The sequence below is a fragment of the Malurus melanocephalus genome, unplaced genomic scaffold (assembly GCF_030028575.1).
Source record: "Malurus melanocephalus ecotype Western Australia unplaced genomic scaffold, MMel_1.1 scaffold_86, whole genome shotgun sequence".
Lineage (NCBI taxonomy): Eukaryota > Metazoa > Chordata > Aves > Passeriformes > Maluridae > Malurus > Malurus melanocephalus.
In genome coordinates this window covers 499,952-501,703 of record NW_026623318.1, presented here as the reverse complement: position 1 = coordinate 501,703, position 1,752 = coordinate 499,952, and positions in this window count along the sequence as shown.

Below are 1,752 nucleotides of genomic sequence, written 5' to 3'. Positions count from 1 at the left end.
GATCCACATGTGGTGGAAGTCACAGGAATTGTGCTGATTTTGAAGGAAAACCATCCACGAAGGACCTGCCGGATCTCCTTGTTGAAGCACAGTCAGCAAAACACTTTTTGCACTGAAAAATCCCATTTYCCCCYTTTTTTTTCCTTCCCTAAAAAAGAACAGGAAAAGAAAATCCCTATAAATAACTCCACTGTGCAGCTCTGTCAGAAAACTCAGGGAACATTTTACAAGCTGGACTCAGAGCCAGAATTCAGGACCTGCAAACGGGAGCCCTTTCTGCTGTGGTTTCAAAATGGGCGGAAATAATGAAACGAGGAATGTCTCAGCTGTAAAAAAAAAAAAAAAATCCAAACCCTCTGGTTTGTATTCCTGGTTTTTAATGGATTAAGCACAGGGAAAGCATTCCTTAATTTGGGGGTGCTTGGGAAGGATCTAAAGCTGCTGGAAGGGTTTGAGAGTTCATTAAAAGCAGCTGAAAAGAGTAAGATTTGAAATAAGGAGGGGAAAATTGAAATGTCCAAATATTCGCCGTTATTGCATTTTATTCCAATCCTTTTCTGCTTGGGATTCAGGATAACCTGGGATTCGGGATGACCTGGGATTCGGGATGACTGTGAACTCTCTTGTGGACATGGATCAGTTCTCTGGAGATTGGAAGAATCTCAGAATTCCAGAATGGTTTGGGTGGAAAAGGACCTTAAGGATAATCCACTCCCCGCCCTGCCATGGCACTGACACCTCCCACTGTCCCAGGCTGCTCCAAGCCCCAATGTCCAACCTGGCATTGGACACTGCCAGGGATCCAGGGGCAGCCACAGCTGCTCTGGGAATTCCATCCCAGCCCCTCCCCACCTTCCCAGACAGGAATTCCTTCCCAATATCCCATCTGTCCCTGCCCTCTGGCAGTGGGAGGCCATTCCCTGTATCCTGTCCCTCCAGCCCTTGTCCCCAGTTTCTCTCCATCTTTCCTGCAGCTCCTTCACAGGCCTTGCAAGGCCACAATTCCATCACCCCAAGGCTTCTCCTCTCCAGGCTGAGCAATCCCAGCTCTCACAGCCTTTCCTCCCAGCAGAGCTGCTCCATCCCTCTGATCATCCCAGAGCCTCCTCTGGGTTCTCTCCAGCAGCTCCTTGTCCTTCCTGTGCTGGATCCAGGGCTGGAGCAGCTCTGTAGGTGGGGTCTCACCTGAGCAGGGCAGAATGGATTGACTCCATCATAGACCTTTGTTCTCCATGTGCTTCCATTGAATTCCAGACTCAGTTTGGGCTCTTCAGAAGGAAAAGCTGCCCCTAAAAATGCCCCAAAATCACAGGATTTTCCAGGGTCTGGATCCACAGACATGATGATGTGCAACCCTCTCATTCTGAGGATTTGCTGAAGGGACCGAGATTTCTCTACATCAGGATGTTTTAGGAAATCTTTGCCTTGAATTGGGAAAATCTGTTCATTCTCCCATTCCATGTGCCCTGATGCTCTCATAGAAGCAAAAACTGGAAACCAGGAATGAAAATTTTTGCTGCTTTTTCTTGACCTCAGCATTTGGTGGTTCCCACATGAAGCACTTTCTCCCAAACCACTTTTGAGGAGAAAAAGGTGCATTTTGAGAGGCAGGCTTTGCAAGTGGTTTGCTGGTTTCATTTTCCTTCATTTTCTTCAAAGCTGGGGTGATTTTGGATTTTGGTTCCCAAAATCTGTTGGCTCTGAACTGAAAATAGAAACCCTTGGCCACTCCAAGCCAGAGATTTTTTTTTT